The following is a 25,499-nucleotide window of genomic DNA, read 5'->3' as shown; positions in this document are numbered from 1 at the left end:
GTCTTCTGTGTCGTTCACGTACGGGAGCTCGGAAAAGACAGTCTGCGTCCAAGTGTTTTGGCCGAATTTGTAAACCACAGTGATGTCATTTTCTTGCATGCGCAGACTCCATCTTGCGAGGTACCCAGCTTAAGGTTTCTAGTACGTTAGCTAAAAAAAAATGAGAAAGGTTCAACGCCGCTGAACCGAATGTGGAGCGTTGTTGTTATTGTTGACCAAATACCATATGGCTCATACCCACAGAGGGGGATCGGCCAAGAATTGGGTAAAAGAAATTTGTTCAAATATGCTTTCATGTAAAAAAAAAAAAAAAAAGTGATTTGAGGGGTAGAGGAAAGGAAACAAAAAAGGAAATAAATAAAATATAAAATGAAAAGTGGATAACACAGACGGGAGATTGACACTGGAATTGTAGAACCATGTGTTGAAATTTTTAGCAAGGCAAACGTTTTGATTCCATTAAAAAAATTTGCATGGCGGTAAAAACAGACCTGTGACTGTTCTTCCGACCGACCGTTCTTCTGAGTAAAACAGCGCTCTCTACTTCTACTTCTTCTTTGTCTTCCACGGTGCCACGCCGATGGCTTGAAAACCTAGCGCATTGTAGCTTTCGCTCCAAATGTGCGTGGTGATCCGTCACTACTTTCAAAGGTATCTCGTAAGGTTTGGTCTGATCCTCGCAATTGCCCACACGATGGCGAGGCGTTCTTTGTCGGTGACAAAGTAGTTGTCTTCGGTATTACACAATGAACGACTTGCGCATATAGGTATATATATATATATATATATATATATATATATATATATATATATATATATATATATATATATATATATATATATATATACGAGCTGCTGACCGTTTGGACCTGAACTAGGATAGCGCCCAGATCGACCTCGAATCGAATCGGTGTGTACCTCGGTAACAGCTTATTCATCAAAGTGCGCCAGAATGGGTGGTGAGTAGAAGCAATGTTGAAGGTCATTAAATAACTGTTGCTGCTGTGTTTCTAATTTAAACAGCACATCTGCATAAGTGAGATAAGTAAGAGATGCGGCGATTTTTGAGAAGTTCTGTACGAAGCGGATGCACATAACTCAAGGAAGCGAACTTCTTTCCGCGCATGGTCATGCAGCGTTGGGAAATCGGCGATGGCAATCGTCTTTGCTCAAGATACGGCCGCTTCATTGTTTACGATGTGGCCTAAAAACTTCGATTCCTTGCAAGTGAAGTAGCATTTGTCGCTTTTTAAGGTGAGGTGGGAAGAATTTACGCCTTCACACAGTGAAGCACCGTCTCGAGGCAACGAACGTGCTCCTCAAAAGTTGGGGCGAATATGATCAAATTTTCCAGGTATACCGGGTGTCCCAGTCATAACTTGAGCCAAGGATTAAAAAATAAAATATCTCAGGTAGGCCGGCGAGACCACTTGCATAACTGTCTGTGGTGCGCAAGACAGCAGCTCTGCACAACTGGTTTCCCTGGCCCACCTTAAATATTTTATTTTTTAACACCCGGTATACAGTGTGCCCCAGCTAACTTTAGGCAAGGTTTAAAACATTTGAGGTAGTTCAGTGAAATCGCTTAGAGCTGGCAGCCGTCTCGCGCACTATATTTAAAATTTTGGTTTTCAATTAATTAGTAAAAAGCATAACTTCACTAAGTTACGAAATATTGACTTCACGCTAAAAATTTACTGCAAATATGGAAAGCACATTCAAAAACCCCATTCCATTTAGTGGTTGTAAAGTAACGTGCAGCTTTTTTTCAGAGCTCGAAAGAAAGCACGGAGAATTAAAAATTGTCACGTGACTAGCACATTCGCGAGCCAAGATAGCGATGGTGCTTTCAGTCGTGGTATAGTGCCTATAATAGCCATGGTTTCAGTGAACGAAATCAGAAGCTGGTGTGCTAGCGATTGCTGCAGCGAGTTCGCTGCGCTCTCTGAAGCTTGCACCGTCACGTGCGGCGGCTGGCTCACGCAGGCGAAGAAACCATTGCGGGCATATGAGCCTGCCGCTGCAAGAGGGCCCTGCAGCCACGGCCGCGGCTCATTTTGTTCATTCAAGCCACGGTTGACCGCAGCGCAATCGTGGCGCGCGAACACGCTTGTCACGTGACTTTTACCACGCTAACTTTCTTTGGAGATCGAAAAAAAAAAAAGAAAAACTTGATGTTTCCCTTGTCGCAAATAAATAGAATAGGGGCATTTGAAGGATACATTGCAAGCCACATTTATTGTCTGAAGTCAATATTTAGTAATTTAGAAAAATTACATTATTTACTACACAGTCAACTGCGAACAAAAATAACCTGTGGTTCGCGAGACGGCTGCCAGCTCTACGCAACTGGTATGATCTGAAACTGGTCTGAAAATTCCCATTAACGCCAGGTTCTCCACCTGTCCCCATGTTTGCCTATGCAGACGACCTGACTATCGTCGTCCCGGACGAGGCATCTGTGTGCTCTGTCCTGGACGTCATAAATGGGTACTGCAGGGCGAGTGGAGCCAGGCTAAATAGACTATCGTCGTCCCGGACGAGGCATCTGTGTGCTCTGTCCTGGACGTCATAAATGGGTACTGCAGGGCGAGTGGAGCCAGGCTAAATAGATCGAAGAGTGCTGCCCTGTACATCAGGCAAGCACCACCATCCACTTCGACTGTACCCTAGGTACAGTCGAAGTGACCTGTCGCACAAGCGTCCAAGCTGGAAATTGGTACTGGCGGACTTCCTGGAATGCAAGTAGGGCGTTAACGTTCATGTATCGCCTTGTGCACGGTTGTCTCCCCCATACGCAGTAGAGCGTTTACACAAGTGAGCTTGCATCCAGTTTGCACGCGTTCTGTGGTGGTTGTGAAGACAAGGTGCATATTTTTGTTCGGTGTCTTCTCCCAACAGCTCTCCTTCGAAGAGTGGCTGCCTTGTTTAATATTCCCGGAGTACCATACCAGACAGTCAGGTACCTTCACCCGTTGCCTAAGCATGCAGCAAAACAGTTTGTGCTCTTGCTCGTTGAGTGCATATGTTACCAAGTCTGGTCAGCCAAGTGCGCCGCTGCGTATGGACGCAGTGTTCCGGGCTTTCATGAGGCACTCGCACAAGTCCGCAGGGAGGTCTGATTTCACCTAAGCCGTGAGCAGCGTCACCTCGGCGAGCAAGCGTTCATAAACATGTAGAGCACGCGCCCGATTATCTGCACGGTCTCTGGGGGTACCATTACAGTGTCAATATGAAGCACTCCAAGGGTACAGTTGTCCTTCAAGACATCCAAGGTCTAATGAAGGTCGGGTCTCCCTGTGTTTGGCCTGCTGTCACAGTGCGGACCTTAAACACAGTTGGCATAATGTTAGGTGCAACCGCTACACGCGTGACATCGCATGGATGCCCCCGTACCAGGGTATGGTCGTCATCCCGAAACAAAAACCACTGCCTCCCGGACATCCGGAAGGAGGGGGACTTGCCGGGGATGACATATGGATGATGATGGGCCGATAGGAGACTGGGGTGCAGCGCCTTCTGGAGCCAAACCTCCCCCCATCTGACAACGGCAACTCGTATACAACCCGACTTGAGTAATGAGTGCAGTCGTCCCATCCCTGTAGTAGACCTTGATTTGCCAGTGCCCGGACTTCAGATTCATGCAGGAGAAATAGTAGGTGTTGCAAGGCGTCATCGATTCGACAGAGGGTAGACATCCGTTTTAGTACCGTAACTTAGTCGTCGGTTGTCAACACAGAACCGCGAAGTTCTGTCTTTCTTGACAAGTGCCGAGGGTGATTGGCGCAATGCTCGGGCAGCTTCGTCCCTAATATGCGATGCTTGGCAAGGAGTCTCTACGAGGCACAGCGGCGGTGCAGATGCGGTTCTGCGGTGTTTGAGAAGGTCCCCAGTGTCCTCCTCCTTTATAGCGGCAGTGCCATTACTGTTGTTGTTGTTGTCCAAATAACATATGGCATATACCCACAGAGGGGGATTGGCCAAGAATTGGGTAGCAAATAAATTTTTTGAAGTATACTTTATGTAATAAAAAAGGAAAAAAAAAGAATGTGATTGGAGGAGTATGGAAAGGAAACAAAAAGGGAAATAAATGAAATACACACGGGAGATTGACACTGGAATTGTAGAACAAGTGATGTTGAAATATTTAGCAAGGCAAACGATTTGATTCCACTAAATAATTTCGCATAGCGGTAAAAACAGACCTGTGACTGTGTCCAAGGATGGTGGCGCCAAATGATATCAATATCGGGCTACTTAAACTGAGGTCAAGATATTGCAATGGCGTTTCCATCAACTATATTCTCAACGTAGTGAAACGGCGGCAAAGCAATAAAGTGATCTAATGATTCCTGTTCACCGCAAAATGTGCATGCTGGAGAAAGTGCCAAACCAGACCTGTTAGGATAAAAAAGTGAGATACGGCACCGCAGCCTTGTTAGAGAAATCTCAAGTTGCCGTGAATGACATAATTTCCTATTCCAAGAATAAATTAGATGCAGGTTGTCATCAGACCTTAAACGATGTCCAGTTTGCATATTTAATAGAACGTTTCTCTGAAACCTCGCTGCGGTGATGTACGCTGTCGCCGGAAGGATAGATAATATGAGGCCATTGAGGGACTATTTTGCCAAACTATCAGCATATTCATTTAAAGTCATATTGCTGTGGCCTGGCACCCATACCATATGTACAAGTTTCAAATGTCGAGGGATCAGGGAGAGAAAGGTTTTAAAATTTCAGAATCCACTGACAAAGAGAGGAAAGAGAGGAATGAACACAAGGATAGAGAGTCGGAAATTACAGCCACTTTAGAAAAATAGGAGTCTAGTTTCCGCAAAGCGAGTACCACCAACAGAAACTCCGCTTCAAAAATTGGGGTGAAGTCCGGAAGACGAACAGAAAAAGACCAGTCTAAATGCGGGCAATATATACCCGCACCCGCCTTTTCATTACACTGAGATGTGTCAGTTGCTATTGCTAAGCTAGCAGAAAGGCTTCTTAAATGATCTTCTAATAATCCGTTTAGAATAACGGATGATAAGTCTTTAGCATTATTCGGGAATATGTCGTCAAAGACAATTTCAAAAGACGACCCGCTGGTTTGCATGGGTAGAATACTGGGATTGCCAGCGGCTCAACGGATTGGCCGGCAGGGGAGCGAAAGCAGACGACGCTGAATGCGCATCATACGATGAGTGCTACTGGAGGGCAGGCAGAAAAAAAAAAAAAATATGAGCGCTTATCGATCGCAGCAAACAATGAACGCTACCTGGCCCGCCATATTGCTAAATAAATGATAAAATTCATAATCAGTAGTTATTGTCGATGCACACGTATCTGTGATGCCTATTCCGTTAACTTCACTGTCGGAGTGAGATAGTAAGAGAAGCAGAAAAAAAAAGCAACTGAAATCATCTGCAATGTTTTCGAGGCGGCGTGGAGGACGAATTGTTTTGATTTATGACGTTGACATTAACGCCAGGGAGAATGATTGGCGAAGTGCGATTGAAACCGGCGACGCAGGAAGACGAAGTTCACAGGATTTCCTGAGATTCCTTTTGATGGCGTCCCCTGCAGTGACCACGCACTCCAACCGATGAAGACGAAATAGCATTAGGCGTGAGGCACGATCCCAAGTGGCACACGCGGGGTGGTCGCGTGACTGGCAAGCCTGCACCGAGCCTGTGCACGAGAGGCTGCTGACGCCGACGACATTAAGCGAAACGTGGCAAGTACTCTGGAGAGAGAGAGACAGAGAAAGGACATTTATTTGCACCTGTCAAAAGGTTGGCGAAGATCCGAGGCGCAGCTCTGTCCTAGCCATGTCCTCCCCCTCAGCCATCGACCTGGATCTCTTGGATCTGAGCAATGGTCAGGGCGAGACGGATGACTTCGCATTGCCCTTTTTCGTTCTGTTTGAGAAGTAGTGCCTCCCAGGACTCATCTGTTCTGTCAGGTTCTCCAAATCTAGGACACTTCCATATCATGTGGATCATGTCCGCCATGCCATCGCAACGTTTGCACCTGGGGCTAAAAATTTCCGGGTGCCACTTGCTGTAAAGCTGGGGGTTCGGGAATACTAGTTTGTAGCTTATGCCACATAATCTCCTCGCTTTTGGTGAGTTGCTTACACGCTTTTGCATATATTGATCTGCCTAATTTGTAGTGATTTAGGATGTCTTGGTATGTATTAAAGTCATCATCGAACTGTAGGGGCTCCTCATCGTGCAAGAGGTATGGGGTTGCGTATAAGACGTCACTGGGATCACGGAAGGTTTGCTAATCCTCGAGCCAGTGCGTGCCCTTTCTCGTTCCCCCTCAACCCCTGGTGCCCCGGTGTCCAAATGAGCGCGACTTGCTCTGCCAGTGGTGGTCCACTGACCAACACTCTTGCAGCTATGGAACAACTCCGTGGTCCAGCAGTTAAACTGTAAAAAAGGCAGTAGTGGTTACTAACTTTTAGGGCAGTAACTGCCTGTCACATATGTTACTAATTAGTAACTGCAAGTAGCATCTACTAAGTAGTAGCATATACTACCCCTAGAAGGTAGTAACCAGAACTACCTCTAGCAGATTTTACTACCTATAGATGTAGTACTAGCAACTACATTTAGCAAACTTTACAACCTATAGGAGATAGTAAGACCAACATATGTCTAATATTCACACCACTGCAGGTAGTTAGAAAACCTTTAGCAAAATTTACTGCTTATAGGAAGTAGTAAGAGCTACTACCTATACTAACATTCACTACCACAACAGGTAGAGGAAATACCTTTAGCAAAATACACTACCACAGAAGGTAGTAATAGCAGTACCCTATATCAATATATACTACCTCTGGGAGTAGTAACAGCCACGACTTTTAGTAACACGCACCACCTCCGGAATACTATAACAGTAACATGTAAAAATACTACACATTTAGCAAACTGCTATGCTTTGTTGCTGGTGGCATAACCACTACCATGAACACTGGATTGCACAAGATGGAAGCACTTTGTAGCAGTGGTCTTACTTGGTTAAAAAAAAAAAAAAAAAAACAACACAAATGTGACTAAGATGTAACTTTATTTCTCATTATTCAGTTGATGCATTCAACTTTCTAAATAAAAAAAAAATTGCCCATATCACAAGTGATGAAAAGTAGATTGACTGAAGACGAGAAAAATACGCAAAAATAGAGCAGGTACTTTCGTTCCATTTTGGTTATCACACATTTATATGAGACAGTGTATTTACATCAGAGTTCAGTGTATTTAACTTCAAACCTTTACAGGAGGTTTAGATATTAAAAGCTTGTAGGGCCCTGCGTGTCTTTGAACAATAATAACTGATAGAAGGATGGAAGTTGCTTTACATGCAATAATTTAACCAGACGTGTACAATGAAAATCACAACTAAAAGAAGGTTTTGGCAGAGAAAAATAGAAGTACCAGCTCATACACTGCCAAGCCTTCTGCCTTGGCTACTTCGAGCAGTACCTCAGGTATAAGGAAGCTTTTTGTTCCTTATTCTTTATCGATTAATATCCTGCATAAGTATAAAACACTTGTGGGTGTCATAGCTAAAAACTGGTCCGCTGTCCACTCTATGGCAATTCAATGAAACATGTTAAGATCTTCATGAAGCACCATAAAAGGATATTAGCAATAGCTATCATAAGAGACTGTGTCCGAGTCATAAGCGAATGTGTCAAAATCACTTCAAACAGGATGTGCCACATATAACAAACTGACCTGCTAATACACAATAAATGCTAATTATGCCAAGTTATGACACACATGATTTAAGAAACAGTACATCAGCAATTCCTACTCTAAGACTCAAAACTGTCTCAAGAATGCACATTTGAAACATTCCTCACAGCCTGATATGCAACAGAGAGCCAGCTTGTCAACGTGCATATCACTAATTATTGAAAGGATGCCTGTTAGGTGTAAATTGCTGCATGGACCTGCTAGATATGACCAAGCTCATTGAGAATAACTGAAGACTTTTCTGAGTGGCATTGCATAACCTGCAGTATTTTATTTGTTCCGCTGAATTCATTGATTAAAATCATTATCAAAGACCAATTTTCTCTTTAAATTTTGGTTTAAGGAAAAAAGTGGCAATAATTGCCTTGAAATAGCAGACTGAAATGTTTGCACCAAGGTACTGTTTATTATCCCCCCCCTGGATCGCTGCCTTGTCGTGGCGGAGGGGCTTGCGAAACGTGAGCTCTGCTGTGTAGGGCCACCCAAGATAGACAGGTCACGGCAGAGAGTTCTGACAAAATGTAATTCACTGGAGACGGTAATGGCAACCCACTCCAGCATTTCCTGCCAAGAAAACCCTATGACCAGTCACAATAGCATTAATGATATGACGCCGGAAGATGAGCCCCCCAGGTTGGAAGGCGTCCCACATGTTACTGGGGATGAACAAAGGACGATTCCTAGTAGCTCCAGGACGAATGATGTGGCTGGGCTAAATCCAAAAGGACGCTCAGATGTGGATGTGTCGGGAAGCGACAGGAAAAGTCCGATGTTGCAAGAAGATATATCACATAGCAACATGGAATGTAAGATCTACGACGCAAGGTAAACTGAATGTCGTCAAGCGAGAAATGGACAGATTGAACATTGATATCTTGGGTATCAGCGAGCTCAAGTGGACCGGAATGGGAGAATTTAATTCCGGCGACCATTATGTCCTTTATTGTGGGCACGAATCCAGGAGAAGGAATGGGGTCGCTCTCATAGTAAGCAGAAGAATGGGCAAAGCAGTGCTAGGGTACAACCTCAAAAACGACTGAATGATTTCACTTCGAATCCAAGGTCACCCTTTCAACATAACAGTTATCCAAGTCTATGCACCAACCACTACTGCTGAAGAAGCTGACGTTGAGAGATATTATGCGGACCTGCAATGCCTTTTAGACCACACTCCATCATCAGACATCGTTTTTCTCATAGGAGACTGGAATGCTGAGGTCGGGAGTAAAGAATATCCGGAATTACAGGCAAGTTCGGTCTTGGTGAGCCAAATGAAGCTGGGCAGAAGCTAGTAGAGTTTTGTCAAGAAAACAACCTGACCATAGCGAATACTCAATTTCAACAGCACAAGAGGCGCCTGTACACATGGACTTCACTGGATGGTCTGTACAGGATCAGATTGATTATATTCTTTGCCGGCGAAAATGGAGAAGCGCTATACAAGCAGTAAAAACAAGGCCGGGGGCCGATTGTGGCACCGATCATCAGCTTCTTGTTGCCAAATTTAAGCTTCGATTCAGGAAAACCCAGAAAACTAGAAGGCCTTTCAGGTATTATCTGGATCAAATTCCATCAGAATATGCTGTGGAAGTGAGGAATCGATTTCAAGAATTAGATCTAGAAGACAGAGAGCCTGAAGAGATGTGGACTGATGCTCGTGATATAATACAAGAAGTTGCTACTAGGGAAGTTCCAAAGCAGAAGAAATGCAAGCAAACTGGTTATCTGAAGAGGCTTTGCAAATAACTGAGGAAAGGAGAATGTCAAACGTTATGGGGGAAAGAAAAAGATACAAGGTTCTCAATGCGGATTTTCAGAAAATAGCAAGAAGAGATAAGAATGCCTTCCTGAACATACAGTGCCAAGCAGTTGAGGACAACAGTCAATTGAGGAATACAAGAGCTCTGTATAAGACAATCAAAGATATCAAAGGAAGCTTCTGTGCTAAGCTGGGCGTGATAAAGGACAAACGAGGCAGGGACCTCACTGAAGCTTCAGAGATAAAGGAGAGGTGGCAGGAATGCAAAGAAGAACTTTACAAGAAGGACCCGGATGTGCAAACCCAACATAAGACAGTTGTGATTACTGATCTCGAGCCGGGCATCCTGAAGAGTGAAGTTGAATGGGCCTTAGCCAGCCTTGCTAAGAACAAAGCTAGTGGAATTGATGGCATTCCAGCTGAGTTGCTTCAAAACCTCAACCATGACGACGCTGTTAACGTTCTGTATACATTATGTCAGCAAATTTGGACAACCCTGAGGTGGCCACAGGAATGGAGGAGGTCAGTTTACATCCCTATTCCAAAGAAAGGCAGTGCCAAAGATTGTTCCAACTACCGCACGATCGCGCTTATTTTGCATGCTAGCAAGGTGATGTTGAAAATCCTCCAAGGTAGGCTGCAGCAGTATGTGGATCGGGAGCTTCCGGACGTGCAAGCTGGGTTTCGCAAGGGCAGAGGAACTAGAGACCAGATTGCTAACCTTCGCTGGATCATGGAAAAAGCAAGAGAGTTCCAGAAACCCATCTACTTCTGCTTTATTGATTATGCGAAAGGGTTTGACTGCATAGATCACAGCAGATTGTGGCAAGCTCTCCAAGAGATGGGAGTTCCAATTCACCTCATCCGTCTCCTCAGGAACCTGTATGAAAGGCAAGAGGCCACAGTCAGAACTGGGCATGGTCTTACTGATTGGTTTTCGATTGAGAAAGGAGTGAGACAAGGCTGCATACTGTCGCCCTGCCTATTTAACCTATATGCCGAGTGCATCATGAGGAAGGCCGGTCTGGACGAGTCTTCAGCTGGAGTGAAGATTGCTGGGAAACGTATCAACAACCTTAGATATGCGGATGATACCACTTTAATGGCAGAAAGTGAAGTGGAACTCGAGACTTCTGATGCGCGTACAAGAAGAGAGTGAGAAGTTTGGGCTTAAACTGAACATTAAAAAGACAAAGATCATAGCGTCTTGCCCTATCAAGTCCTGGAGCATCAAGGGACAAGAAGTGGAAGCTGTGACAGATTTTCTTTTCTTGGGCTCCAAGATTACACCGGAAGAAGACTGCAGCCATGAAATTAGGAGACGCCTGCTTCTGGGAAAGAGAGCCATGGCTAGCCTTGACCACCTAGTAAAGAGCAGAGACATTACACTGCCAACCAAGATACGTATAACTCGTGCTATGGTCTTTCCAGTTGTGATGTATGGATGTGAGAGTTGGACTGTGAATAAGCCTGACCGCCGAAGAATTGACGCGTCTGAATTGTGGTGCTGGCGGAGACTCTTGAGAGTTCCTTGGACAGCCAGAAGATCAAATCAGTCGATATTGTCGACCATAAACCCTGACTGCTCATCAGAGGGTCAAATTCTAAAGTTAAAGCTCAGCTACTTTGGTCATCTGATGAGAAGAGAGGAGTCGCTGGAGAAAGATTTGATGTTGGGAAAGGTTGAGGGTCACCGGAGAAGGGGTAGGCAACGAACGCGATGGTTAGATGGCATCCTCAAGGCCCTGCAGATGAAGTTATGTGATGTTAGGAAGATAGTGACAGACCGTAAAGCGTGGCGTGATATGGTCCATAGGGTCACGAAGAGTCGGACACGACTGAACGACTGAACTGAACTGTTTATTATAGAAACCGGTTTTACCACTGGCTTTAAATGACAAGTCGCACAATAAAAACCTGCCACATGCAGCTGCAACACTTCAGCAACACAAGACACCATCTTGGAGAACAAAATCGCTTTTCACTGGAGTGCTCTCCCCAATGGCCACTTTGCACATCCAGTGAGCAAGAGATACCAAGCCAGCAGCTAGTCCCATCACAGCTTTTTGTTAATGGCATTAAATAAATCTGTGTAAATGGAATCTTCGTGCACGCATTGTAGCGTTCTTAAAGATGACGAAACCCCTTACCATACACGCTTTTTTGCTGAAACCAACATTTAAAATATTAGCCAATGAGTTTCATTAATTGATAAACTTTGGAAAATGAAGCAATACTGCAGACTAAGCTATACCACTCATGAGCTTTCATCCGATTTCAGTGGACTAGGACACAGCCTTTTAAAAGCTTGATACACTGCGACACTTTGGAGTATACTATATTGACTGCTGTGGACTGAACAGTGTTAATTGTAAAACAGCTTTGCCTATGACTCGGGTGGCAATGAAAGGCCTTTTATATGAATTGCACGCCTTTTTCCAGATTGTTTTCATTTATGATTTGGCCAGTGTAGTGGGAGAGAGGACAGGCATAAGGACGACTATACATTTGTTATTTGCAAATCCTACACAGGCGACCACAATAACAGCGTCAAGCATCTGTTACTGTTTTGATTTCTGCTCGACTGCAGTGTAAACAGATAGCTAACATCATATCTATGCCCAGATTTCGCTGAGCTGGGTGTCTTCTCAAAATTTAGGATGTGAAGCTTGCTACCATGAAAGGCAGATACTGCTGTGGAGACCGACTGAACAAAGCTAAAAGTCTCAAGAAAAAACACAACACTGCTAGAGGAAAAACAAACAAAAATATTGTGGAAACCAAAATGTTACATCTATAATAATACAAAGCACAACTCAGTGATAAAACACTGTCGCATTTTACCTAATGACTCTTAGGAAGTACCTTGCACATACTTAAGCACATGTCATTGGAGCATTCACGTATGGAGCCAAGTAACTATCATATCTTCCCTAGAAAACTAACGAGATAATTTCAAACACAAGAGGCATGATCTGCAGTGTTTTCCAGGCACCTGTATATTTCAAACTCTCGTAGTGACTAGTTAGTGGGATAAACCTGCTGCGACAATCGCAACGAACACAAAACCATAATTTTCAGATACATCACACATGGAGGTTTGGCCTTGCTAACCACAACAATTTAAATAAATTTTCTTCAGAACAATTTTTTTTTTTTTTTCACTGACTGCACAATTATTAAAAGAAACAATGCAGGATAACCAAGCAGCTGTCCATTCATACTGGCATCTTTAGCTATGCTTAGGGTATGTATGACCTTAATTGTGCATTGCTTAACGTGTCATAAAATGTGGTGATGGTTTGCAAAAGGGCACTGCAGTGTGCTTGCTAGTTGATGATTTAGTGCGTCCCTCGTTTGTGCTGTGGTGTGCAAGTGAGCAGCAGGTAGGCTCTAGGCAGTGGCCAGTCTGAAGTGCTCAGGTAACTGCGTATATAAAGAGGGGAAAAAAATCGACAAGTGAGACCAAGCACAGAACTCCTTTCCCAGTAATAAAACAGGCACAGCTATAAATTCAGTACCAACAATCATGAGGATTTTGGGCAAACAACTTAAGAAGACTGCTCATAGCATGATTAAAAAAGTTCTAGACTTAAGCCTCAATACAATGTACTGTGTTTGCCAAAAGTAACCAGCCTGCGTGGTTTACTTCTCACTCGTATAGAAGAGCTTTTACAGTTTCCCTAAAGGTGAAAAGGTCATGAAAGGCTGTTAAGGTTTTACCTTGCCTTCGAAGATTCAGAACTGGGAAACCTCAAAGCCTGGTTCCTAGAAAAAATTTCAAAAATGCCAAAAGTCTCAAATGAGGCTATTTTGGATCATACTTTTTTTCTTCATGACTGTGAGACACACCTACCTGAAAATTAGAAAATGGATAAGAAAATTGGCACTCAAAAAAGTGTATGAATGTTTCTGTTATGCATAAAATAAAAGCACATGAAACATTTTCCCAATTATGGCATGTTTGAACAGAGTAGATTTCTTCAAAACTCAAAGAAAAGTTACCCCATCGCCCCATAAATTACTCCATAAATTGTCTTAGAAGTTTCAGGAACTGTCTCTTGGAGGATATGGATAAAGAGTTCAGGGGAACATATTGCATTATTCTGCTTCCAACAATGTTATCAAAGGTGAAACATGTAGCTTCTCAAGCACCGTCACAACTGTTTGAATGAAGGTGCAAAATTAGCAAACACAATGCCCGTTGCTAAAATTTTAGCCTTATGCTAAGGCTGAGACCTGCACTGTAAAGAGATAGCATATGTGATTACATTATTATGAACAATTGCTGGTTTATTACATAAGCAGGATGTAGTGGCACAGCCATTTGTGGGTGCAGGTAGCAACTTGAAGTGACACCTATAGTAATGCATGTAAACAACTGTTTTGAAATTTCATAGCTTCAGACTGCAACTATGGCACGTCTATGGCATTTTTTTCATTTATCATAACCAAGTGCATAGTGCATTTTGTGCATGTGCATGTCATTTCAAAGCCAGTATTTTTAAACTGCTCCAACATGATCTTGTTACATATGTTTTCCAAGTCCACATTTTGTTTAACCTCTATTCAAATTTCTTAAGCAAGAAAACCTGATTTCCTTATCTTGTAGCATTTCTGATGGGCAAAACTGAACAGGAAACCAAGAAACAGTGAGAAAATACCTGCTCTAGATGCCTATTACAAAAGAAAAATAAAGCAAGTATGTCAACAGGAAAAAGACAAAGCAACGATCTGGGGATGCAAATGTCATCACAGATGCACTGTGAAAAAAAAAAAAAATTACACTGAAAATTGTCATTTACAACTGAATTGCTATGGGCGGTGCCACGAGCGGCTATCCATACCCACGGATAGTGGCACTGCCACAGCCTGCATACGTCACGGATCAGCATTGCCTTATAATAATGTAATCAGGTATGCTTTCCCTTTATGGTAAATGTCACAGAGGTAGTGTATGAGCAATTTGCTGAGGAGCAGGGAGTCTATTTGTTGATTTTGTGCTTTCATTTTCGGCCCTTCTCCCATGCTCGAAAAAACCAGTTTCAGCTCTGACAACATTACTGGAAAGAAAATGCAACATGTTGTCTCATATTCTTTCGCATCTCCTAGAAACTTGATCCTTAATTGTAAGAAAAATTAGGAATGGGTTTTTCTTTTAATTTTAATTTCTGAAAATGACTACTATGTTCAAATGCGCTGAATTTGGGATGGTGTTTAATGCACTGCCAGTCCGTATATTTGTAAGCATTTCCCTATCTAAGAGGCTATCCATTCTGCAATTCTGATGTAGGTGTGCCTTATAGTCGCAGTGAAAAAAAAAAAAAAAAAATCAAAATAGTCTGTTTTCAGACTTGTGGCACATCTGAAATTTTTTTTTCTAAGTGGTGACTTTCTCACAGCACCAGAAATATGCTTGACATTCTGCACTCTTCCTCCTTTTTGCTCCAAGCACATAAAATATATTCATCAGGGCCTGCATATTTCAATCCAAGGTGATTTCAAAGTTGCAAAAAAGTGCATGCACAGAAAAGCTGCTTATGCAGCGATGTTGGTCATACTTTTTCTTCCTAAATACTAGCAATAGCACAAAACTAATCTCACTGCTGGTGTACAGATCAATGTGTGCACTATATTAGGCAGCCAAAGAACCCTGCACAAATAAAGGCCTCTAAAATCAAATGAGCTAAAATCAAAATTTTTCAATTCTCGTTTGAAACTGTTTACTATTGCATCATTTAAGCCACAACACAACCAACGAATGCAACTTTCCACTGAAAGCGCATTTCTGCCTGTGGTGCAAACAACACTAAGATACACAAAATTCATCAAAAATAGAAAATGCTATTTGGTAATGAAATAAATCAGTGTAATGCACATTTCACTACGCGCGGTCACTCAAATCTTTCGAGTTGTCATTCTACTGCCAAACACCTAACGGTTAAGTAGTACAGGAGTTTGTACCTTGGCGTCAGCCGACCATGTTTTAAAGAAATGGGAATATTTTTTGTACATGCACACAAGCACCAAAACTAAATGCAGCGACCACTATGATGCATGCGCCGCCGCAACAACCTGCTTTTCGCACGCTGTTCTTCTCATCGCATCAATGCACCCAACTGTTAGAAAAAAAAGGCGAGTTTTAAACAAAAAGCTTAAGAGAATACTTATCTCAAATAAAAGATTGAAGAGCATAATGGTTATACTAAGAGATAAATAAATTGTAAAATAAAAGCTTATTCGTTCACGCATTTGCTTTGAAAAAGATCACACAGGTCACAACTCGTTCGGGGTACTGATCACATCCATACACCCACCACAATTATATAATGAAATATACAGCATAAAATTATACTTATATCGTGAAAGTTTTTCGCAGTAAGGACGAACTTGCATATGAAAAGCGACGGCTTCGGAAGAGTGATTGGCTCGCCCTCACAATAAAACAGGAAATATGGTGGCTAGAATACAGGCAGCTTAGTAAAGGAGGCTATGGCTTAGTGAAGCCGTCACGTCGAGTTCGCAGCTTGTATGCGTGTATTGCAAATAAATTTTGAGACCACAGGCAACACTATTAACAGTGCGTATCTCATTCAATAGCAACATTAGACAAAAATAATTTCAAGCAGCGTACTCACATTTGCAAGGAATCACGATAGTCCACATTTCCTTCTTCAGTGTTCATAACGGCGTTGCCACGGCGCGGTGCAAGCGGTGTACGACACTGAATCTATTTACCACTACTTCACGTACTTCAGAACGTCTATCGAAGTGCACATGCCACACATCAATTCTGCGGTCCATTCAAAGAACCACGGCATTAAAAGCAGCACCACCACACCGCCGCATGACTTCAGATCGGCTCGGATTGACTTATCGGTGGCTTTTATGGCTTTCTTTTTTTAACTGCCGTTTTCTAGGCGGATTTTCGGTTTCGGACGCCAGTTTAGGCGATATTTTTCTTCTTGTTTTTTTTAAGGCAGCGTACAGCCAGCGTCCAGGGCTCTAATTAGGCACAAAGCTGGCGCGTGCTTGGGTCGCTCGGCGCAAAAAAAAAAAAAAAAGAAAAATTGACTATGGAATCCGTAGGTGCCACGTATGCACTATGGTATCTCAAACCACGGCCGGCCGTGCTCAAACAAAGAGATCAGCACTGGCTTTTTTTTTTTTTTTAGATCTTGCTGCATTTAGTTCTAGTTCAATTGGTCGGAAATTTTGCATTGTATTGAGCTTGTTTTCTAAAACGGCATCAGTTACTACTTTTTTTTTCTAAGAACGTAGAAAAGCCGAGCGCAAGCTTCAAAAGAACTGTCGCAACTTTTCCCTAGGCTCACAAAGCTAACGCTGTAAAACGAAGGAAACGAATGACCCATAACGAAGACCGAGGAGTGCAACGTGAGGCCTTTATGGATTTTCTTTGCGATACATAGCGAACTATGCAATATGCCTTGAGATTTGTACAGTCTTTCATCTGTGAACTTGATGCTTACTTGTCACACATAAAGCACCGCTGATGCTACCCCGTAGCACGCGTTCGGCACACCACTCTAATCGTCCAAGCTGCCCGAGACCACTTTTACTCCGGCGCTTTGATCGAGCTTGCCCCTTGTGGCGTCTCCGGTGCCACGGTTCGGTCCGCTGGAGGGTCAGTAGCCACCGTCGGTTCTGCACTGGAGCCGCCTTGTTCCAATGGAGGGGATACGTCTGCGTCCGTCAGAGGCGTTTCTTCGACATCCAAATCGGGATCCACGACCGGGAAAGGCTCGGTGCTCTCAAGTACGATATAACCTTCGATCACATGGCACAGGATGTCCTGCCGCCCTTGAAGGTGGGAACGAAGCAGGGGCGGAAGCACCATCGATGCAGGGTCTCTTTCTTCTTTAGACTTTGACACGCCATTGCGATTATGCTTGCCATGGTCCTCGCTGCTCATCTTGAGATCGAACACCGCACCACGCGAACACGACACGAACGCAACCACGCAAAGAATTTGCTCTAGCGCGTGCCACATTTTCTCTCGAGACAATGCGCACGCTTTCGAACAGCGCGTGACGTTGAAGCTAATGCTGATAGAGCTGCACCATTTCGCGCGAGTCGCCAAACGTAAGGCGGACGCGGGTAACGGGCTGCAGCGCTCGCTTCGTACTGTTTGAAAGTTCGCCATGTCCCCTTCCTGCCTTTCCTTACGGCGCGGTTCAGGTGTCCACAGAACAAGCGTGACAGATACTGCGTCTTTCTTTTCCTGTGAACAAAATATTATTATTATGAAATTTAAAGCGGAAGCTATACAACTCGGGGTCCAACTTAGGATTTCGCCTCGCTGGGACCGACGACTTGACGGGCTCACCACGGTTAAAGTGGGACTTGAACGAAATTAAGAAAAGCAAATCGTGTCCATGCCAGGCCTCGAACCACCATCCTTCCATGCCTCTGTCGAGCGCGCTAACCACTACTGCACGCCGACTTCCTGAGAAAGAGTCAATTCTCCGAGTCTGGCGTAAGGACGTCACAAAGCGTTAGGGGAAAGGGCAGCAACGGCGCTGGAGAGGATGCGAGAAATGTCAACGGCGTCAGCACTGACGTCATATCATTTCAAAAGCAAGAAAATTTAATCCAAGCTAAGCCGTGTAAAACGTTCGTAAACAATGCAAAACCATGCTTAACAGAGCTTTCGCTCGTATAACTATAGGTTCAAGCCATGATTAAACTCCGGTCGTTTTTTACGGCGTTTTCCTCCCTCACGTTGTTGCATATACGCGTTCACTTAGCATCAATCATACCGGCAAATGCCCCACTAACCGCCCACATAAAAATTGGCAGCGGCTTAGCTCAGCTGTGCCACGATATACGTAGCGAGAGGTACATTTCTCTGCCTGAGCTTGTGGTAATCTATGTTTCGCAATGAGAGTCAGCCCCGCCGCAGAGGAGCAGTTGTAAGACGCCCGACTACTGTTCCGGAGTACCCGGGTTCGATCACGACCGCGGCAGCTGCGTTTCGGTGGAGGTGAAACGAAGAGGCGTCCGTGTGCTGTGCGATGTCAGCAAGATCCTCAGTTGGTCGAAATTACTCCGCAGCCCTCCTCTATGGCTCCTCTTTTCTCTTTCCACTTTCACTCCCACCTTCCTCCCTTCCCCTTACGGCGCGGTTCAGGTGTCCACAGAAACAAGTGTGGCAGATACTGCGCCTTTCCCTACCTGTGAACCAATTATTTTATTATATGAGAGTCAGATCCTCTTTTGTGAGTTCCCGTTGACTGAACTCTTGCATAGGCCCCATCTCGGCGGTTATACTCCGTCTATTACAATCGGCAATCTGGCATCACCGTCTCCGCTGCTCTCCGCCTTCTTACTCCCGTTCTCGCTTTGCTGCTAAAGTTAAGTTAAATTGGTTCACAGGAAGGGAAAGGCGCAGTAACTGTCACACTTGCTCTGTGGACACCCGAACCGCGCCGTAAGGGAAGGGAGGAAGGTGGGAATGAATGTGGAAAGAGAGAAAGAGGAGCCGTAGTGGAGGGCTACGGAGTAATTTCGACCACCTGGGGATCTTTAACGTGCGCTGACATCGCACAGCACACGGACGTCACTTTGTTTCGGCTTTGCTGCTGCTATGCGCCGCTTTTACGCTCTTCCGGCGCGTTTCGTGAGACGTCCGTGTGCTATGCGATGTCGGTGCACGTTAAAGATCCTCAGGTGGTTTAAATTACTCCGTAGCCCTCCACTACGGCTCCTCTTTCTCTCTTTCCACTTTCTCTTCCACCTTCCGTCGTCCCTTCCATCACAGCGCGTGTCACGTGTCCACAGTGTGTGACAGTTACTGCGCCTTTCCTTTCCTGTGAACCAAATTATTATTATTATTATTATTATTAATATTATTATTATTATTATTATTATTATTATTATTATTATTATTATTATTATTATTATTATTATTATTATTATTATCGCGCTCTGCATCTTGGCGTCGCCGCTTGGCAAGGCGTTCTTCTCTTGATGTTTCTTTACGTTGTCCTGGCTCGTATCATCTTCTACCGCTGCGAGGCCAGGGCACGCCGCTCCCCTTCCTGGTGACGACTCTTGGCTAGGTGTTCCTCTCTTTGCTCGGTTGTCTCCGCCGCACGCTTAGCCTTCTTCTGTTCATTTTTCCTACGTTCAACGGCCAACTGCTAGACGACAACCTTGGAGTCCGACGAGTTGAGATTTTCCAATCTCTTATGCCGCTTAGCAGCGGCCGTTCACCGCTCCACATTTACAGGCGCGACGCTATCTCCTCACACATGCACAGTAGCCGGGCGCTGCGGCGTAACATGTAGGCTCCCGGACCCGCATGGCGCGATTTCGGGCGCGATTGCCGCGCGGATGGTGGGACGCGCGCGTCATTCTGACGCGTTCCCACTATTTCCCACTATGAAATCGCGCCGCCGCGTGGTTCTACGCTTCGTAGAAAAAAACGCCTCGCGTGGCGCGTCCACTGACGTCACGGCCGACGTCCACCAATCAGCGTGCAGTCACGTGTCATTTTGGTTTTTTGGTTCGCCAACAGATGGCTCTGCTCTCCGCGCATCTCGGCGGAACCTTTTCGGCGAAACTCCTCGGTCACAGCCGGTCGCGAGGAAGAGAGCGCTTCTCTCCTCGCGCACTCTCACCCTCGAGACCGGCCGTGCATCGGTAAAGCTGGTGCGCGCGTCCAAGGAGCCACGTGCTTCACGTATCGTGTTCGTTCGCGCGTAGTGTTTAGCACGCAATGTTGCTGTTCGAAATTAAGTTTGATAAATACACTTTGGAGGAAATGTCGCTGTATAATTACATGATTGTTTTTATTGTAGTGTCCTGTAATTTAAAGGGTATATTATATATGCGGTAACAGAGATAACTCATCTCGTTGGGAGTTATGTGGTCTGGCAACCCGGAAAACGCGGCGCGACATCGCCGCTCAATTTTTCTCGTGCGGGTGCTCGCGCGTCGACGGCAACGCGGCTGTATGCCGCGCGTCACGTTTTTCGCTCGCGAAAAACGCTCCGCGCGCGTCGCTTCTGCTCCACAAGTGGCGGCGCCGATGGAGTGACGTCACCCGACTCCTGACGCCACCCTGCTCTTCGCAGCTGCGGCGAGCGACGGCGGCGACGTCGACGGCGAGGCTCGCCAGCTGCGCGCAGTGACGTCACTCGCGCATGCGCAGTACGGTCGCAGGAGAGTCACGCGAAGTCAGCGAGAGTGCGGTCAGTGTAGCTCGCGCTACAAAAACAGCTCGTAGTTTTAATGGCTTCAACGCTTGACGACATGGAAGAAGACGCCCGCGGGCACGTAAGTGGTGGTCGTGGAGGTGGCGAATTTTTTATTTAGCCCCAAAATATGGTGCCAGTCCAAGGACCGGTTGCGCTGACTTGGAGGAGGTCGGTGCGAATCTCTTGGTATGTCGCGGCCTCCACCACACACTGGATAAGCCGGCGTTGGTCTGCTGGCTCAGGGGTACGCAGGAGAGACTCCCTCGTCTCTGGCGTGTTTGAGTTGTTTGCGTTGTAGCGTGTACAAGCCCACGTCATGTGCTGAGGTAGTGTCTAGTACCACGGCCACTCGATGGAGCGGCCGTGCTAGTACACGCTACATAAAGGCCAGAGGGACGGAAGTGAATCGGACCACGAGGAACGTCAAAATGAAAGAAGAAATACGTTCGATTTCTTTTCGTTTCTGCAGTTCCGGTCGTGTCAGCAGCAAGAAGGGAGTTTTATCGTCCTTGCCACCTTCACGCCTATGCCTTGTCTGTTGCAAGATGCCTGCTTGTATGAACCAACCTGCCCATGAATATGTCCTAACAGCAGCATTTCTGACGCATCCTTCATCACCAAGGTGTGTCCACCAGCTGAGCTTTGAAATGAAGGCTACAGATGTGCCAGATGTCATAAGCGGAGGAGCTCCACTACCGGCACCGCACCGGCCTAACCTCCCCGAAGGTGAACCACCGCAATGAACATGACTTCCAGCCCCTGCTGTCGCCACCTTGGTCCCATTACTTTAAATGACTTCAGCACACCGGTGGCCTTGAGTTGCAGGGACGTCGGCCACCTGTCTGCTTAGACTCAGCAGTCAAATGACGGGAATAATGGCGTCCACTGATGATGTTCAGCATTCATCATACATAATTTGTCTCGTGAGCTTTGTATGAATTACAAGTGAAAGAACAGTGAACATATACTGCATCCTCGTTATACACACTTATAGGATGTAGTACGTATCTTCAGCTGATGGTGCTCTGGTCCTTATCTGTCTGTGCCATGGCGGAGTTCTCTATGGTCTTTAGGTAATGTGCGCCATTCGGAGTACATCTCGAGTCGTCCAACGCCCCACAGTAATTTCTGTCCCCATTCCTGTCTGCTTCAGTCAAGCGCTAAAATACAGCAAATAGAGAGTTTCGCTCCTCTAGTCGCGGGGGTGGAATGTATGACATTGATGGTGAAATCTGGATGATTGGAGAAGGTTTTGGGGCAGAAGCCAGTGTGATGACTAGAGTTACGTAAACTGGTCCTGGGTCCGCACGGCATGAGGAAATGGAGGCACAGACTTGGGATATAGTTTTAAACATATTTAATTAAAGTAGCTGGCTCAGCTTCGCCTACGGCTCGCCGTCACTGGGCTGCGTCGCTGCGTCGGCGTGGTGCGGCACGGGTTCCAAAAAAGGGTCGGGCTGGTGGTGAGATGAGCTGCCAGGCGTGGAGGAGAGATGAGAGGGACTGAACTTGAACGGCGGCTAGGCCCCGGCCTCTCAGGTCGTGGCACAGCCCCTGTCTTCTGCCCTGCTTGTCTTCTGTTCTCCCGTCTCGTACGCTGCCTGCTATTGCAATCTTCCGTTCTCCCGTTCGCCTTCTCATTTAAGCCCTCCGCTCCATTGCTGCGCCCGGCTGCCTTTGTTAGCTCCCCTGCGGCTTTCACCCTTTCGCCTTTTCGCAGGTCCCGGCCCAAATGGGTTGTCGGTGGCTGTCCATATATGGGTAGGTTTCCGTGCCGCGATACCAAATATGGGCATGCGTAGAGTTTGGCCACTCGACGTCGGCATTGTGCGGTCAGCAGTGTCCAACAAATGTCACTGACCCGCGTCCGCAGCTTCGTGCACGCGCACAAGCAGTAACATCCGCTCCTCTTAAGAAGGAACGTTCACCGAACATAGGGAGTTCACCGTACACGCACACTCACACATACACACAACCTTTCGGGTACGAATTTCAGGAATGTCACTGTTTTTCTTCGTCACGAGCACTGAACTAGTGCTCAATTCTAAAGGTATTCTTCTTCATTGTAAATGCCCTTTGAGTGCGCAATGAGATAACAATGAACACTATGTAAAGAAACTTCGAAAACGAACAAACAAAAATCCAACTAAAATCAATTCAAGCGTTAGGTACAAAACAAAACATTTTTTTTTTTCAAGGTAGAGTTGAGCTGTTTCATCCTTTCTAGCTGTTAGCTACTCCCGCTCCAACTACTCGGTTGCGTAGATGGTACCTAGCAGCTGCAAGGAGACGGAGCGGGAACCGGGTCAGCTGACATTGCTTGTTGCAACGTTAGGTCTGTTCGATTAGTTTTGAACTGGTTGCACTAATTCTGAAAAGTGCTGCAACGGTGCCAGGCAGTCACGTGAGCGTGCAGTGCTAGTTTCGACACTGGCATGCAGCGGCAGCTGCCAAAACGAGTACGCAAGTGTAGTACTCTGTAACCTAGCAGACGCGTGCTCGCATCATGTATCGCGTGCTGTAACGCGTGCTGTAGCGACCAATTGACCAACGTACGCGTGGCTGCACGATCGTTATATCAGCCGGTCTACGAAGATGCCATTCATGCGCCTGGGTACGAGATAATTAACATTGTAAGCAGTTGCCACGAGTATCAGTTTAAGTAAGACTGCCTAACGAGACGGTTGATTGGTTTCCACGCGGAATTTTGTCCAAAATCGCTAACTGCTGAAAAGACGCACGTACCTCATTGCGCGCTCTCAGACGTCTCTCTCTCTCTCTCTCTCTCTATATATATATATATATATATATATATACGTGTGTGTGTGTGTGTGTGCGTGCTTGTGTGTGCGTGTGTGTGTGTGTACTTCGTGGGCGACAAGTTTGATGTCGCAGAGTCGCTGCACACGCTATCGTGTGGCACACACACTTGGCACGACAGAAACTCGATCTATCGCAACTGATTTCTCTTCGCAGCTACCCGTCTTCTTAGGTCACAACACGATTTAAAAAAAAAATCTACACAGGACAACGCGCGCAAAGGTGCCGTATCGCGGCCACGTACCTGGCCACAACTACATAAAATACCGCTCCTCCATCAATATAATGCTAATCACCAGCATGCAACCCAACCTGTTCGATTCAGAACTAGTTCCCGGCACCAATTCTGAAAAAGTTCCGCTGGTGCCAGTCAGGTGCCGGCGCGGTGCAGTTCCAGTTCTGTAGTTCAGGTACAGCGCGTCAGCAGTGCCACACATTACTGGAGCGACATTTCCAATCGAGCCTTGTCGTCTGCTCGCTCCTTTCCGTTGGCCGCGAGCTGTAAGCTCTCGGGGTGCGGTTATTTTTGTGCCTCGCGAGGCCGTGGATGACAACATCGTCGAAGTAATTGTTAAGGAATTTTTGGAGTCCTCCGACAGTGAAGACGGGGAACCCGACGCCGTGCTTTCCTTCACGACAACACAGTTATTACATCGTGTCTCTCACCGAGACTGATGGACTGGACAGACCGCAATTTACCAAGTTCCCGTACAACTGAATCGCTCTTGCTAGATATTTCAGCTTTGAACTCAGGAGGCTATTCAGGTTGTCACAAGAGACCTTAGATAATGACACTGGATCCGTCGACGACGAGAAAAAATGTCCCTAAGTGGACCAAGATGTTTACAAGCATCTCATCGGCAGCCCGCGTCGTCTGCTAGCGCCGTCAACATGTGCACCACTTTTCTGTACCACCTCCTCGGAGGGGGCCGCGGTTCCACGGCACCACGACTGCATAAAGATCAAACGCGGACGATGGTGCCGGGAATGCTGTGAATCGAGCGCTTTAGTGCAGCGCACCGTGAACCGGTTCCGGTGGTGCAGAGAACCATGGCTGAATCGAACGCAGCTATAGGGGAGAAAACCTGGGCCAGGGGGCGCTGCGCCGCTCTGTGCGTCAGCGCCCTCCATGGAGATCCCGTCAAAATCTACGCGCAGCCCGGCCGCGTCGTCTGCTAGCCGCCGCATAGAAAAGCATGTTGTCGTCTGCTCCGCGCTGCTTTCTAGCACGTGTTTGCGCGCGCGCGCTCGGTTGTTTCTCTCCTCCTCCAGTCGCATTGTGGCCACCGTCGCGCTCTAACAATGAGGGGGGAAGAAGAAAGAAAAGAACTAGAAGGAAAATAATGACGGCGCACTTTTTTCGCGAAGCTTGTGTGGAAACGGTAACGGGATGGTTGTGGGCCTTTCTTTTTTTCTTTTTTTTTTTTTGGGGGGGGGGATATTTCGTACCGTTCGTGTGTCGTACTTCTCTAACTGGCGGTGCTGAAGCGGCCATCGTGGAACCGGGTCGGCCTCAAGAAACAGATATTCGTCATTAATGCGATCACTTTACGTCAATCATCCTATCCTCATACGCGATCCTGCTTCGGGAGCTCAAAACTGCGCGTTCGCTATAGGAGATAACTGAACTAGGAATTGCGCAGCGTAACAGTGGAATTAAGAAGACAAAGATTTCCGTGGAGAGATGTCCCCGTCTGCATGGAAAGTCGTCAGACATTTCCTCGCTGTTCGTCTCGTGGAGAGGAAACTGCCGCAAAAATGGCATGCCTCGGCTTCTGGGGAATGACCCAGGTCGTTAAGAAACCCCTCATCGTTAACGGTAGCTAGGTCATTGATTTCGGATGGCAGCGCCGCAGCAGTGAACTTCCCCTGGCCGGTGTCGGCAGGAACCAAAGGGTAAGGCGGCATGCTTTGTGCCTTTGTAGGGAACGCATC

General features: G+C 46.0%; 1 long non-coding RNA gene and 1 pseudogene across 2 annotated transcripts; one reads left to right on the top strand and one right to left on the bottom strand.

The window, feature by feature from the left end:
- Nucleotides 1-10,242: 10,242 nt before the first annotated feature.
- LOC146205468 (uncharacterized) lies at nucleotides 10,243-16,363 on the bottom strand. 2 transcript variants are annotated; one of them, XR_014704187.1, is made up of 3 exons: nucleotides 16,161-16,363; nucleotides 13,246-13,290; nucleotides 10,243-12,948 (listed from the first exon to the last, which is right to left on the bottom strand). It is a non-coding gene; the product is annotated as an uncharacterized LOC146205468 (long non-coding RNA). The 2 variants fall into 2 exon arrangements; XR_014704188.1 differs by lacking the exon at nucleotides 13,246-13,290.
- A 4,436-nt stretch (nucleotides 16,364-20,799) lies between these two features.
- The window catches only part of LOC146205467 (uncharacterized), a 68,204-nt pseudogene continuing 63,504 nt past the window's right edge, over nucleotides 20,800-25,499 (top strand).

The sequence above is a fragment of the Amblyomma maculatum genome, chromosome 1 (genome assembly GCF_055883805.1).
Source record: "Amblyomma maculatum isolate TAMU_Amacu chromosome 1, ASM5588380v1, whole genome shotgun sequence".
NCBI lineage: Eukaryota > Metazoa > Arthropoda > Arachnida > Ixodida > Ixodidae > Amblyomma > Amblyomma maculatum.
This window is presented reverse-complemented; position numbering and strand designations above follow the sequence as displayed.